This window comes from Nerophis ophidion, linkage group LG11, assembly GCF_033978795.1.
Source record: "Nerophis ophidion isolate RoL-2023_Sa linkage group LG11, RoL_Noph_v1.0, whole genome shotgun sequence".
In the NCBI taxonomy this organism is placed as follows: domain Eukaryota; kingdom Metazoa; phylum Chordata; class Actinopteri; order Syngnathiformes; family Syngnathidae; genus Nerophis; species Nerophis ophidion.
Window position 1 is genome coordinate 2,933,187 of NC_084621.1, and position 15,968 is coordinate 2,949,154.

The window sequence follows — 15,968 nt, forward strand, 5'->3', positions numbered from 1 at the left end:
TGCACAGGAAGCCAGTGCAGGTGAGCCAGCATAGGTATATATGTATGTATATATAGGTATATACAGTATAGGTATATATGTATGTATATATGTATATAAAGGTATATACAGTATAGGTATATATGTATATAAAGGTATATACAGTACAGGCGTAATGTGATCAAACTTTCTTGTTCTTGTCAAAAGTCTAGCAGCCGCATTTTGTACCAACTGTAATCTTTTAGTGCTAGACATGGGGAGACCCGAAAATAAAGTGAGGACAGAGCACAGGTTAAATTGATTTCAATTATTTTAATTAGGCGACACTCATTTGATTGGTCGGGGAACCAAATGAGCTGATGAATAGAGGTACTACTGTATTCGATTTAATTCTGTTCCAGAACCTTCTATTTCTCTCTTCAATTGCCATTCTTTACTCACCACCAAGCAAGCTAACATGCTAACATGCCAGAAGCATAATCGAGGTATTAGCCTTGAATATCCTTTGACACACTTCTGAAACATATTCTAAATTATGAAGAGTATACTCACCACTTGTGAAAGATAATTAATAGAAAAGAGTGACTCGGAGTCTAGCATGCTCGTCATGCTAACGTGTAACCGCGCTTCAGTGGCTGGAAATAAAGTCCGTGGTTGGCTCAGCTTCTCCAAAGAAGTTAGAACACTTATTTAAAACATTTCATAATTTGACAGCACGACAAAAACTATATACCTTGACCAAATATTTGTAAATGTTGACTCGCAAATATGCAAGGATCCACGACAACAGTGGTCCCCAACCACCGGGCCACAGAAGAATTTTTTATTCATTTTTATAAAAAAATAAAAAAAATAAAAAATATATTTTTTTTCATTAAATCAACATAAAAAACCCAATATACACTTACAGATAGTGCACCAACCACAAAAACCTCACGTTTTTTATGACAAAAACATCCCTTTTTCATGACAAAGAAAAAAAATAAAAAAAGGACCCCCCCCCCCCCAATATACACTTATAGTTAGTGCACCAACCACAAAAACCTCACTTTATGACAAAAACGTCCCTTTTTCATGACAAAGAAAAAAAAATAATAATAATAAAAATAAAAAATAAAAAAAGGACACCCCCCCATATACACTTAGTTAGTGCACAAACCACAAAAACCTCACTTTATGACAAAAACGTCCCTTTTTCATGACAAAGAAAAAAAAATAATAAAAATAAAAAATAAAAAAAGGACACCCCCCCCATATACACTTAGTTAGTGCACCAACCACAAAAACCTCACTTTTTTATGACAAAAACGTCCCTTTTTCATGACAAAGAAAAAAAAAATTATAAAAATAAAAAAAGGACACCCCGCCCCCCAATATACACTTACAGTTAGTGCACCAACCAAAAAAACCTCACTTTATGACAAAAACGTCCCTTTTTCATAACAAAAAAAAAAATAAAAATAAAAAAAGGACCCCCCCCCCCCAATATACACTTACAGTTAGTGCACCAACCACAAAAACCTCACTTTTATGACAAAAACGTCCCTTTTTCATGACAAAGAAAAAAAAATTAATAAAAAAAAACAAAAAAAAACCCATAATAAAACAATAATTTACTGTACAGTATCTGCGCTCACTGGGGTGCTGACTAATGAGATTTTTATAACTTCCTGTTTAGATGAAGAATAATCATTATCTTCTGGCTGGTAAAAAAAAAAAAGTGGGCGCAAACAACCGTCTTTTTGTGTCTTTATCACCATCTGTGGGTAAAGGTTGAATGTTAAAGTTGTCCATCTTATCCGTGTATGTCCACAATCTTCTACTAATACAGGTGGAAGGCATGATTTATAATATAGAATTAACTTTTACCAACTCAGAGGCAATGCAGCAGCTCACAGGCTCAGTATGTCAATAGCTGCAAAATCTCTTTACTGCTCTGTAATCACGGTGCCACTAAAAGTAGTTCCTCGGCATTAGCGCTTACAATAAAGAATCCTGCTCATATTTGGTTAATATTCAGGTCACAAACAGAGTTAACATTTTTTTGCAGGGCTTTATAGGCTCAATATAGCACACTTACCATGAATTGATTAACGTGGACCCAGACTTAAACAAGTTGAAAAACTTATTGGGGTGTTACCATTTAGTGGTCAATTGTACGGAATATGTACTGAACTGTGCAATATACTAATAAAAGTTTCAATCAATCAGTCAATACTCCCATAAACTGTACTGTTGGCCACCTGATACTTGCCTTATATTACAAATTAAAATACATAAAACAGATATGTGTTCTTGTTTCACATAGGGATTGTGTATGATAGGCAAAAAATCCCCTCAAAAAGTGCAGTTCCACTCTAAATGTAATCCCTTACCATTTGCATTTTGGAACTATAAAAGACTCCTGGGAGGCAGTGTGACTACCTTCCTGTCCCCTCTCCATCACAAAGTGAGAGGAGTTTTATCTTAGTTTTATCACACAGCGGTTAACTTAAAAATAACCTAATTAAAAAGAATTTTACATTTTTGTTATCCTAAACTTACTGTACAATTGCTCTCTTGAACAATACATAAAGATTGATTGATTTCAGCAATACCAAAAAAATCCCACTAGATGTCAGCTTTGCTCTGGCTTTTTGTTCCCTCTCTCAAGCACATCTTTCAGTTATTTTTAATCAATACAAATAGAATTCCATCCATCCATTTTTTACCGCTTGTCCCGTTCAGGGTGCCAGGGGGTACTGGAGCCTATCTCAGCTGCATCCGGGCAGAAGGCGGGGTACACCCTGGACAAGTCGCCACCTCATCGCAGGACCAACACAGACAACATTCACACTCACATTCACACACCAGGGCAGGGGTCGGCAACCTTCAGCATACAAAGAGACTTTGGAGCTCATTTACCCCAAAATAAAACCTACCTAGAACCACAAACTCTGTTAGATCCCTAAAATGACAATAACACCACTTTTAGTTTGCTTACACGTGTGCTATAGCAGTGGTTCTCAACCTTTTTTCAGTGATGTACCCCCTGTGAACATGTTTTTAATTCAAGTACCCCCTAATCAGAGCAAAGCATTTTTGGTTGAAAAAAAAAGAGATAAAGAAGTAAAATACAGCACTATGTCATCAGCTTCTGATTTATTAAATTGTATAACAGTGCAAAATATTGCTCATTTGTAGTGGTCTTTCTTGAACTATTTGGAAAAAAAGACATAAAATTAACTAAAAACTTGTTGAAAAATAAACAAGTGATTCAATTATAAATAAAGATTTCTCCACATAGAAGTAATCATCAACTTAAAGTGTCTTCTTTGGGGATTGTAATAGAGATCCATCTGGATTCATCAACTTAATTCTAAACATTTCTTCACAAAAAAATAAATCTTTAACATCAATATTTATGGAAAATGTCCACAAAAAAATCTAGCTGTCAACACTGAATATTGCATTGTTGCATTTCTTTTCACGCTTTATGAACGTACATTCATATTTTGTTGAAGTATTATTCAATAAATATATTTATAAAGGATTTTTGAATTGTTGCTATTTTTTAAATATTTGTAAAAAAAATCTCACGTACCCCTTGGCATACCTTCAAGTACCCCCAGGGGTACACGTACCCCCATTTGAGAACCACTGTGCTATAGGACTTATGAAATCGAACACTTATTTGATTTATATCTGGGTATAACGAAGCAAATCAAATTATTTTGAACATTAGAAACAAAATACACTGTTCCTTCCCTTATTAATGAAAAAAAAAAAAAAAAGCATTGCAATATTCTGAAGGCATACGACTACAGCATATCGTATTTTTCGGAGTATAAATCGGTCCAGAGTATAAGACGCACCTGCCAAAAATGCATAATAAAGAAGGAAAAAAAACATATATAAGTCACACTGGAGTATAATCACATTTTTAGGGGAAATTTATTTGATAAAACCCAACACCAAGAATAGACATTTGAAAGGCAATTTAAAATAAATAAGGAATAGTGAACAACAGGCTGAATAAGTGTACGTTATATGAGGCATAAATAACCAACTGCTATGTTAACCTAACATATTATGGTAAGAGTCATTCAAATAACTATAACATATAGAACAGGGGTAGAGAACCTATGGCTCTAGAGCCAGATGTGGCTCTTTTGATGTCTGCATCTGGCTCTCAGATAAATCTTACCTGACATTGCTTAACACGATAAGTAATGAATAATACTGGTGATATTCAGTATTAAAAATACCGTTCAGAATATAAAACATTCTCATGCACCTTAATCCATCCATCCGTTTTCTTCCGCACCTGTTCATTAATGGTAAGAAGTATTTTATTTATTATTGGTTGACTTCAGAATAACAATGTTATTAAAAAGAATAAGAGACATACTGTAAAAATGTTGGTCTTAAAAATGCACACCCATCCATCCATCCATCCATCATCTTCCGCTTATCCGAGGTCGGGTCGCGGGGGCAACAGCCTAAGCAGGGAAACCCAGACTTCCCACTCCCCAGCCACTTCGTCTAGCTCTTCCCGGGGGATCCCGAGGCGTTCCCAGACCAGCCGGGAGACATAGTCTTCCCAACGTGTCCTGGGTCTTCCCCGTGGCCTCCTACCGGTTGGACGTGCCCTAAACACCTCCCTAGGGAGGCGTTCGGGTGGCATCCTGACCAGATGCCCGAACCACCTCATCTGGCTCCTCTCCATGTGGAGGAGCAGCGGCTTTACTTTGAGTTCCTCCCGGATGGCAGAGCTTCTCACCCTATCTCTAAGGGAGAGACCCGCCACACGGTGGAGGAAACTCATTTGGGCCGCTTGTACCCGTGATCTTATCCTTTCGGTCATGACCCAAAGCTCATGACCATAGGTGAGGATGGGAACGTAGATCGACCGGTAAATTGAGAGCTTTTACATTTACATTTAGTTGTATTTAGTGTTAGAAAATATTGTACGGCTCTCACGGAAATACATTTTAAAATATTTGGCTTTCATTGCTCTCTCAGCCAAAAAGGTTCCCGACCGCTGATATAGAACATGTGTTTACGTATACGTTTACCAAACAATATATCACTCCTAATCGCTAAATCTGATGAAATCTTATACATCTAGTCCAGTGGTTCTTAACCTGGGTTTGATCGAACCCTGGGGGTTCGATGAGTCGGCCTCAGGGGTTCGGCGAAGCCTCCGCCCCGGAGGTCAAGACACACCCAACTCACGTAAATAAAAATGTCTTCCTATCGCCGTAGTATGGACACCCTCAAACAATTTCCCCTCTAATTGTGTTTGATTTGTGAGTTCATGCACTGTGTTTGTGTTCTTTGAACAAGGTGATTGTCAAGTTCTTCAGGTTTTTGGCAGCTGTGCCCAAACTTGAAAGGGCCAGTGGGACTCAAAAAGGACACAATCCTCTTTCCTTGTGCTTTATTGATATTTGATTTGAAGCAATCAAATGAACTGGGTTATCGGCGTAAATTAATGGATGAAATGAATGAATTGTCGAATAGTCTGTAGTTAAATAGAATAGTTGATTAGTGGTGGGTTGATTAGCTGAATTGTAGAATAGCCAATTAGTGGGATAGTAGGATAGGCGATTAGTTTGATAACCTAAATCAAACAGAAAATAAAACTGTTTCATAAACATACATCAAAATAAATGCTTTGCTTTCTTTTTAAATCAATCCAGACACAATTCATTTCCACTGATAGGGACTAGGTTTAAGAATAAACAAACATTTCCAATAATATGAATGAAATTAAATTCAAACAATCCAAGAATAAACTTAATCACTGATAACTTTTAAATTGACTTTCAGTCAACTTAAACAATGTGTAAACATCAGTGAAATTATCTCCTTTAAACATTTTCCCCAGTGAAATTATTTTCTTTAAACATTCCCCTCAGTCCAAACACTTCTTTGCTTTGCTTTTCTCACCAGTTGTGTCTTCTGAGTCCACACACGAGTTGTCTTCCTTCCTCTCAGCAGCATGTCAACAAGGTGACTGACTGAAGCTCAAACATTTTAAGCATGTCCTCTGAGCAGGTGAACAGGTGAACTCAATCAAGCCAATCTGGTGGAAGCAGGTGGAGATGTTCAGCCCACAGTCTCACTGTTGCCCCTTCAGGCCTGGAGTGTGCTTTGCAAATCAGTGCTGTTTTTTCTGCTCTGTCTTTTGACTTGATGCACGGTTCATTGTGTGCACCAGTAAAAAAAACAAAAACATAACTTTGTGTTGAATTTAAAAAAAAAAAACTTTTATTTTTTACTAAAGAAGGGTTCGGTGAAGGCGCATATGAAACTTGTGAGGTTCGGTACCACCAACAAGGTTAAGAACCACTGGTCTAGTATCTTACGTCAATGAACTAAATAATATTATTTGATATTTTACAATAATGTGTTGATAATTTCACACATAAGTCGCTCCGGAGTATAAGTCGCACCCCCGGCCAGACTATGAAAAAAACTGCGACTTATAGTCCGAAAAATACGGTATTCATTTGACAAAAAATGGAAAACAACTACCTAGTCTACCTACCTTGTGGACTTCTGGATCTGCCTCCCGGGAGCCTTTTGGCCATGGAGACCAGCTGCTGGGTGTCTGCCACACCGGAGTCGGTTTGGAGAGACTGGCGGAGATGCGGAGGAGGGGACAGGACTGCAGAGTTTGGAGGGACTGGCGGAGATGCGGATGAGGGGACAGGACTGCAGAGTTTGGAGGGACTGGAGGAGGTGCGGATGAGGGGACAGGACTGCGGAGCTAGCACTGAGCGCTGGGACGGAGAGGCTTCGCGGTGTCTTGGCTGGGTGAGCAGGTGTCGGACACCTCAGTCACCTTGGACGTATCCTCGCTCATCCATGCGGACTGGACACTGGCCGAGAGTGGAGTCGGCTGTCTTGGTTGCTTTGTTGGGTCTGCTCCTGTCTCTGGCCATGCTCCCTTCACCCCATCGGTGGAGGGAGGCCACCACAGTGGATATGTTTCTTTTACTTTTTATTCATAGCTGTATGTAGAAGTGTCTGCTTGTATCTGCTGCTTTAATGTCTTTAATGTCCTCTGTGTTCTTTGATGTTTCCCTCTTACACACATGTAAGAGGGATGTGTACTATGGCTATGAGTTGTTGTTTTTTCCCTTGGCCTCAGTCTGCACCCCCTCTCCAGGGCCCAGGCTAAGACCGATTTTTTAATTTTAGTTTTAATCTTCTATTCCCCCTCCTTGTTTACCTGTATCTCATCTTTTTTGTAAGGGGCGCTGGAAGCCGGCAGACCCGTCAGCGATCCTGTTCTGTCTCCCTGTAATGTTTGTCTAAACTTGAATGGGATTGTGCTGAAAATTTTAATTTTCCTGAAGGAACTCTCCTGACGGAATAAATAAAGTACTATCTATGTATCTATCTAGTCATCAATAAAAACAGCAAATTAATAAAAATGTAAGTAAATAAAATCAGTGGTTCCCAACCGATTGGTACCGGGCCGCAGAATAATTTTTTATTCATTTTTATTTAAAAAATAAAAAAAATAAAAAATTTAAAAAATGTATCAAATCAACATAAAGAACACAATATACACTTACAATTAGTGCAAAAACCACAAAAACCTCTCTTTGTCATGACAAAGAAAAAAAAAAAAAAGGATCCCCCCCGGGACAAATTTTTAAGCGTTGACCGGTCCGCAGATACAAAAAGGTTGGGGACCACTGAATAAAATGTTTCTCTTTTTTTGATCCGTCCATTGCTGGGAGTTGACCGCTAAAAACAATTCACTTGCATGGCAGCAAGAGATGTGACATAATGGCTGTGACATACATTTCCATCGACAATATATTCAAATGTCTTTTATTTTCCTATGACAAGATCCCAGAACTCTTCAAAGTGACAACTAATGAATTCAAATTAACTAACTAAATACAATGAAATAGAATAGATCAAGTAACCATTATTTGTTGACATTCGGTTTTGTCATACTTTATTTAGAAAAAGTGTTTTTATTAGGGCTGGGCAACGATTAAAAATTTTAATTGAAGTTAATCGCACAATTTCTCTGATTAATCACGATTAACTGCATTGTATACACAAAGCCCAATAAAACTTTTTTTTTTTAAATAAAACATGCATTTTTGCCTAAAAGTCCAGTCCAATCTAGTGTATAGTGGTGTAGATCTGCACTGCATCACACATAGTATTTGGCTGCTTTGATGCCACCGTCTGTCTTTAAATTAAGAAACTAACTTTTCTGCGTAAACTGATAGAGGGGAATCAAGGTGAAGGGGTATGTGGGGCTTTTTTAAAGTTTGAAGATTTATTTGTCATTTAAAGGGGACCAATTATGCAAAAACGACTTTTCTTACCTGCTGGTACGAGGCATGGCAGAGATATTTATAAAACAATCTTGACCTCATTCATACTTCCTCTAAATGAGCCGTTTGGAATTTGCTCTATTTTGTGACAGTTTCTGACCTGTGACATCAGCGAATTATCCACATATGGTATAAACTTACCCAATGTTCTTAAAGCCATAGTAGTCTGCACTGTAGTCAATAAGTTCCTTCTTTTTGGCTATTCTCTTGCTATGTGGCAGACTGTCTCGTACAGGGACATGCACCCTCCGCTATTGCCAATTCTAATAAAAAGTAGCGTAGAGTTCGAACTTATATCTGTCTGTAAACTTGCAATGGAAGGGCTAAAAAGTACAACCTGCGAGACGGGGAGAAGACTGTCAAAGTAGGGCTACATAAATAAGACGGCCCACAAAACGGTGCATTCTGAAGAGACGGTTAGAAAGCAGCTTGAAAACCTGCTGTAAATAATAATCTTTTCAACATTCTGACGGAAGAACAACCGTGGACTACAAGGAAGTGTTTTAAATGTAAAAAAAAGTAATAATGATAATAATTTGACCTCTTTAAATATGTGGGTTATGAAATTAAACAATGACAATCAATGTTAAGAAAAAATAAATGTTGAGGTGTAGGTGCCCACCATCATGAAAACTTTTATCAACTCTAAAGGCAATGTAATAATTCATATTTTATTTTTAACTGTTAAAATAAGCAAAGGTTTCAAAACAAAATATAAAAACTTTTGTAAAAATGGCTACGGTATTAAAACTGCATGATGCTGCAGTTTATTGCAGTATTCCTACTTGTCACACAAATGTAAACAAAAAAAGTTCCCCATGGTAAAACTAATAACAAACTATACCTTTGTCTTATAGTTTTGGAGGAGCGACAAAACGGATTCTTCATCAACGTACTAGCTGGAGTGGTGGCTGCGGCCTTTATCCTGCTCATGCTGGTCTTCTACGTGACCTACATCACCACCAAACGCTGTAACGAAAAGACGACCGTGGCCCCTCCGTTAGAGCTATCTGATGAGGTATAGTTAGTTTGGGGTCTGCTGCAAGTACACCATTCACATTTCAATTAGTGTAATGATAGCTTCTCAAGGAACAATACGATCGACGACACTTGTGTATCCCCAAGAAATGACGCTACCACCCAAATGCTCAACTGTAGGCAAAACAGTTATTTTATTACTGTCTATTTTACACGATAACGACTGACTAATTTTCAGTAAATAGTAAATCCATAGTGCTAATCTAGATGGACACAGACTACTCTAGCAGTACATCCATTTCTGTTGTATTGGCCTTTGAGATGATACACTGTATTGTTGCTGCAATAATGTGCTCAAAGCACTCAGATAATGTATGTGTATATGCTAGGGCTGGGCAACCATTAAACATTTTAATCGAAGTTAATCGCACTATTTCTCCGATTAATCGCGATTAACTGCATTGTATACACAAAGCCCAATAATGAATTCAAAAGTAGTGTGTAGTGCACCTTTATTGGAATATTCTCCCACATGAACAAAAGCGCCAAAACATTTGTTGTGCAAACACAATTTAAATCAGTCCTTGTTAAACAGTAGCAGTTAAACAGCATATTTGATGAAAATCAACTCCAAAAATGTCAATACAAACATTTAAGCTTATTGCCACTGCCAGGGTATTTAAGTTATCCTGTTTGTTATGGAAAATAAATATAATCTACATACAAATCTCTGAGCCACAATCATAACATCTGAACAGGCAATTTCTGAGGTAACAGCAGAAACATTTTTTTTATCAGGGTCTTATGTTTAAAAAAACTATATTATAGGTAGTGGGCTGTTTTAGGGAATTTTTGATCAAATTATCCGTAGTAGCAATATTAATAATGTTGTGTTTATTCTGCGTAGTGCACTTCAAATAATTATGACCATATCTAGGAATTGATATGATGGGAATTTTCCGATTGTTTGCTTGGTGCTTTGATAAACTGAAGGCATCATATACATGGTACTATATTGTGATGTTATGAGCCAGGGAATAAAAGAACTACCCTACCCAGCATGCAACAGGAGTGAGGAGCATGCGCGGTAGCCCGGTATAGGTTGTGTCGCCATGACGGCATCTTGTATGTTGTGATATGCACGCTCTGAAAGCAAACGTTAAGAACTCAGCCAACACTCCTGGTCTGCATTATTTGGATCCGCTTTGGACTGGACTCTCGCGACTGTGTTGGATCCATTATGGATCGAACTTTCACAGTATCATGTTAGACCCGCTCGACATCCATTGCTTTCCTCGTCTCCAAGGTTCTCATAGTCATTATTGTCACCGACGTCCCACTGGGTGTGAGTTTTCCTTGCCCTTATGTGGGCCTACCGAGGATGTCGTAGTGGTTTGTGCAGCCCTTTGAGACACTAGTGATTTAGGGCTATATAAGTAAACATTGATTGATTGATTGATTGATTGAAATAGACAGACAACACATATACTCCGCTGCTTCACAGGCCGCTGGATGTAGCCGGCAAAGTATTCCCATGCTAGCTAGCCGGTCTAGCATGCACGCCTCATTCAGTCCAAAACAGCCCGATCTATCCACATCCAGAATTGTCTGGCGGTCGTAAGTGATCCCGGAGTGACCACGCTGTAAGCCAGCCATGACATTTGCAGAATTGTCCGGTATTTTTGCCAAATGTTCCATCTTTACCAAGAGCCCCTCCACGCCGGGCGACGCCATCTTGTTAAGAAAAGGCGTTAACAAAATAAAAGCATGTAAACAACATACGCAAATGTGCGATAAAATAATTGTCGGCGTTAATAGATTGATGAGTTAACTCATAATTAACGCACTAATTTGCCCACCCCTAGTTTTTATACAAAATGTACATTTTATTCTATATCGAATGAACATTTTACATGATGTATGAACACATAAATGTTATTTTTTTTTCAAGCTTAAAGTTGGAATGCTGACAGGCGACGTGCTTGAAGACTATTTAGACTTACTGACATGTAAAGCTAACACACAAACAAAAACAATGTTGCAGACATGGTGAACATTTGACCTGAATCATTTTGAATTGAAAACACAAACAAATGAACCTGTATTGCACAAAGTGTGTGAGGAATGACATTGGCCCGTGTACAAGTCTGTGCAGGTTTTGACTCGTACAATGGACTGAAACAAGTTGTGGCCCTCATTCCGTGAATAATACCTGAATACAGTGGGGCAAAAAAGTATTTAGTCAGCCCACGATTGTGCAAGTTCTCCCACTTCAAATGATGACAGAGGTCAGTAATTTTCATCATAGGTACACTTCAACTGTGAGAGACAGAATGTGAAAAAAAAAATCCAGGAATTCACATTGTAGGAATTTATTAGTAAATTATGGTGGAAAATAAGTATTTGGTCAACCATTCAAAGCTCTCACTGATGGAAGGAGGTTTTGGCTCAAAATCTCAGGATACATGGCCCCATTCATTCTTTCCTTAACACGGATCAATCGTCCTGTCCCCTTAGCAGAAAAACAGCCCGAAAGCATGATGTTTCCACCCCCATGCTTCACAGTAGGTGTGGTGTTCTTGGGATGCAACTCAGTATTCTTCTTCCTCCAAACACGACGAGTTGAGTTTATACCAAAATGGATACAAGGATGATACAGCAGGGCTTCATGGTGGCAGAGGGGTTAGAGCGTCTGCCTCACAACACGAAGGTCCTGCAGTCCTGGGTTCAAATCCAGGCTCGGGATTTTTCTGTGTGGAGTTTGCATGTTCTCCCCGTGACTGCGTGGGTTCCCTCCGGGTACTCCGGCTTCCTCCCACTTCCAAAGACATGCACCTGGGGATAGGCCCCTCCCACCTCCAAAGACATGCACCTGGGGATAGGCCCCTCCCACCTCCAAAGACATGCACCTGGGGATAGGCCCCTCCCACCTCCAAAGACATGCACCTGGGGATAGGCCCCTCCCACCTCCAAAGACAGGCACCTGGGGATAGGCCCCTCCCACCTCCAAAGACATGCACCTGGGGATAGGCCCCTCCCACCTCCAAAGACATGCACCTGGGGATAGGTTGATTGGCAACACTAAATGGTCCCTAGTGTGTGAATGTTGTCTGTCTATCTGTGTTGGCCCTGCGATGAGGTGGCGACTTGTCCAGGGTGTACCTCGCCTTCCGCCCGATTGTAGCTGAGATAGGCGCCAGCGCCCCCCGCGACCCCGAAAGGGAATAAGCGGTACAAAATGGATGGAAGGGGATGATACAGCAGAGGATTGGGAGAATGTCATGTGGTCAGATGAAACCAAAATAGAACTTTTTGGTATAAACTCAACTTGTCGTGTTTGGAGGAAGAAGAATACTGAGTTGCATCCCAAGAACACCATACCTACTGTGAAGCATGGGGGTGGAAACATCATGCTTTGGGGCTGTTTTTCTGCTAAGGGGACAGGACGATTGATCCGTGTTAAGGAAAGAATGAATGGGGCCATGTATCGTGAGATTTTGAGCCAAAACCTCTTTCCATCAGTGAGAGCTTTGAATGGTTGACCAAATACTTATTTTCCACCATAATTTACAAATAAATTCTTTAAAATTCCTGGATTTTTTTTTCCACATTCTGTCTCTCACAGTTGAAGTGTACCTATGATGAAAATTACAGACCTCTGTCATTTTAAGTGGGAGAACTTGCACAATCGCTGGCTGACTAAATACTTTTTTTGCCCCACTGTAACTAAGGGGCCTAAAGGAATCCCATCAAGGCGGAGGAGGACATGTTAGAAAAGAGGCGGGACCTATCCGCACATGATTCATATTAGGCAATCATCATGTATGAGATGTGATATGGTTTAATATAAATTCCCCACACAAGTCCAGTATGGAATTAGACATTAAAAGCCTATGAATCAACTGAAACTCTATTGGCAGATGGCGAGTATTTCCCACGGTTAACAAGAAACAGTTCGTCTAACAATAAAGAGCAATGATTAGCACCTGTGTTACCTTTGACCATAGCTATATGAGTCAGATATGTATTAATAGTGTTTTCACTTCAAAGTAGAACTATCATTCCTGACAGTCTGAAGACAACATACTCATTCGCTACATTTCCTTAAAGGGGAAAACTGACAATTGCTAGTATTCCATGACGTGACTTCTTACCGGAAATGAAAAGCAGTGGTGGTCAACCAAGCCAAGATGGCTGTTGTGCAGCAAGCAGCGTGAAAACTATCAGGAGTACGCAAGGGGGTTAGATCTTCCTGCAAAAAGCAGATACGAGCAAAACAATAAACATTTGCAATGGACTACAGCCCTATAATTCATACTTGCCAACCCTCCCGGATTTTCCGGGTGACTCCCGATAATTCAGCGCCTCTCCCGAAAACCTCCCGGGACAAATTTTCTCCCGAAAATCTCCTGAAATTCAGGCGGAACTGGAGGCCACGCAACCTCCAGCTCCATGAGAACCTGACTCAGCAATGCTGTGACCCTTTTAAAGAGGACAATATTGCCATCTACTGTACATAGAAAAGAATAGAATGTAAATATATTCTACATTTAAGTGCAGTCAAGGAACATGCATTAGGGAGTCTGTTCTGAAGCCCACAGTATCAATCAATCAATCAATGTTTACTTATATAGCCCTAAATCACTAGTGTCTCAAAGGGCTGCACAAACCACCACGACATCCTCGGTAGGCCCACATAAGGGCAAGGAAAACTCACACCCAGTGGGACATTGGTGACAATAATGACCCAGTGGGACGTCAGTGACAATGAAAGACGTAACTTCATCATGTCGCCTGGTTATTGACTCCAACCCACTATATTACACCGTCGACGAGCAAAATGAAGAAATACGCTTGCAAGTTCCACAACGATTGGAAACAAGAATCTCAGTTTATCCAGGAGAGTTCAAAGGGGAAGGGGTATGTTGCCTGTAAATTTTGTAGAACAGACTTCTCCATTGAACACGGCGGCCGAACGGATATACTCAGCCATGAACGGTCAGCGAAGCACAAAGCGTCCGCAGCGCAGCGTCGTTCACAACCCAGTATTATATGGGGCACCTCGCAAAAAGGAGACCGGATGGTGTAACTTATGCTGAGACAAAGATGGCCATGCTGATAGCTGGAAGCAACATCCCGTTCTCATTTGCAGAGGTCTACAACAAATCCGTGATATATGTTCCCGGATTCGGAGATCGCTCGCCAATACGCAAATGGCAGAACAAAGGTTACTCAAATAGTGAAAGGTAAGTGTTGTTGTTTTTTTAGTAACCAGCAAACACAGTACAGTTAATAGAACAACTGTGTTTTTATTACTGTGTATTTGATAGGTGCCGTCGGAAATTCAACTATTTCTTTTATTTGTATATATAATAAGATAAATATATATAGCTAGAATTCACTGAAAGTCAAGTATTTCATATATATATATATATATGTGTGTATATATATATATATATATATATATATATATATGAAATACTCGAGTTGGTGAATTATACTCCTCCCCTCTTAACCACGCCCCCCGCCCCAACCACGCCTCCGTCCCACCCCGACCACCCGAAATCGTAGGTCTCAAAGTTGGCAAGTATGCTATAATTAATCAAAAAAGATTTGTCGAGTAATACCAAAGATTATCCTCAGGCCGCGTTTCCAGACATGTCGAACTATCTTGTGCTCCAGACGTCATCCTACACGACAAAACAGATGGAAACTTGGAAAAGCATAGAGGTCTAGAACATATTTTTGTGTGGCTGGGTCAAGGAAATTGGTATCAAAACTCTCCCGGATAAATATACATGGTTTGGCATGTGATGGTTTAACTTTGCGTCTACTGCCATGTTTGTTGTTGCTGTCGCATGCGCCCTTAACGAGGAGCGTCTTTTTCCCCGTCTTTATCAAAATATAACTATAGATGTCAACGTTTTGTGTGTGCATGTATCACTGTGGCCTTTGGTAAAAGCTGAACTCTGGGCTTTTGCTCACATTTGATTTATTTTATTTACACTTGTCGGCTTGGTGCTTTTCGAAAACATATGTAGCAAACATGTTTAAGAAATCCAAATAAAATCCAGAAAATACTTCAAATGGGAGAGAATAAAAGTTAAAAGCATATTATACAAACTAAGTGATCGCTGCAAACTCATGCAATCTTTGACTCGGCTCCCTTGGACTGGAGTATGTGCTGCTTTTCTTGTCGGTTTGTAAAATCTTGCACTCTTCCGCCAGTTTTGATAACTTCTCGAGGAACTCTGTAGAAACGTTTATCCTTTTCGCGATTTGAACGATTCGTACAGCTGAAAACACATGCATAGGGCATTTTTTTCTTCAAGAAAGGCTGAATGGCGCCCAGGACTCATTGAGAACAGAGCTAGCTTGACCACCACGCATATTTAAGGAGTGAGTTGTCAGCCGGACCTGGCGTCAGTAAAGTCCAAGCAATGAGTGGTTTTGTAGAGAAGAAAATATGTTTGGTAATCGTAAAATCTCTGTTCGCATGTTCCGAACTCTTACTGTTTTACCAAGCAGAACAATGCTTTGCTATAGCGGGAAAACTGCATGTTGAGACTGAAACAACAGCGCCTCTGCTGTTTGCAACCAAGTACTGCATCATATTGCTCTGCGTTTGATACGAGAAAAAAACTTCCAACCAAAGTA

The 15,968-nt window shown here is 39.7% G+C and overlaps 1 protein-coding gene and 1 long non-coding RNA gene across 2 annotated transcripts in view; both read right to left on the reverse strand.

Annotated features, from left to right (window-relative positions):
• plekhg6 (pleckstrin homology domain containing, family G (with RhoGef domain) member 6) overlaps positions 1–5,969 on the reverse strand; it is a 55,041-nt gene extending 49,072 nt beyond the window's left edge. The window contains exon 1 of the mRNA XM_061914900.1: positions 5,914–5,969. The gene's annotated coding sequence lies outside the window, so the exon portion shown is untranslated. The remainder of the gene's footprint in view (positions 1–5,913) is intronic.
• Positions 5,970–9,806: 3,837 nt separating this feature from the next.
• Positions 9,807–14,768, reverse strand: LOC133561551 (uncharacterized). The gene is made up of 2 exons (XR_009808715.1): positions 13,466–14,768; positions 9,807–11,045 (listed from the first exon to the last, which is right to left on the reverse strand). It is a non-coding gene; the product is annotated as an uncharacterized LOC133561551 (long non-coding RNA).
• Positions 14,769–15,968: the final 1,200 nt, after the last annotated feature.